The sequence below is a fragment of the Branchiostoma floridae genome, unplaced genomic scaffold (assembly GCF_000003815.2).
Source record: "Branchiostoma floridae strain S238N-H82 unplaced genomic scaffold, Bfl_VNyyK Sc7u5tJ_1305, whole genome shotgun sequence".
NCBI lineage: Eukaryota > Metazoa > Chordata > Leptocardii > Amphioxiformes > Branchiostomatidae > Branchiostoma > Branchiostoma floridae.
In genome coordinates, this window is record NW_023365695.1 from 9,108 (window position 1) to 9,814 (window position 707).

Genomic DNA, 707 nt, shown 5'->3' on the forward strand with positions numbered 1-707 from the left:
GGAGGCATGACCCTGACGGGAAGGAGGAAACTCCGCCATTCCTTCGTCGGCAGCAGGGTCATGCCTCCTCGTAATTTAGAGCTCGCAGACTCGTCGTCCGATCGATTTTCGCCTAATGTGAGGGGGTATTACAAAATCTCTCGCTAGCAGGTGGCGTCAACTGTAGGGCCTGCCGCTAGGAGCGCGATTTTAGTCAGGCAATAGTCAAATGTGGCCACTGCACAACAGTGAACATTGCATTGAGACTACAGGCAGCTTTTACAGGCGTTTGCATAAAGCTTATTTGTGTGACATGATTTTTTTTACGTTAGCGAAAAGAAGAAATATTTTGTCATCAACTTAGGCTTCAATTATTCAATGAGCCCGTATCTAGGTCACATGCAACACAAAAGAATAAAGTTCATCTACGATTCTTGTTAAAACAAAGGTCATAAGCTATTTCTCACACCGCACATACAGCTAATTTCCACTTCATAAGTCTTTACTTTATCCATCTAGCGTATTTCGCAGGAAAGCAGGCCTGATGACGAAGTGCACGTAAAACGTTGGCGTAACTCTGCAGGCCTGGTGACGAAGTGCACGTAAAATGCTGACGAAGCTCTGCAGGCCTGGTGACGACGTGCACATGAGATGATGACGTCAGGAGTACGTCACCCCCTAAGAAAACCGGTGTTCAGGCCTGCCAATGTTATGTTCTCTCCGCATAT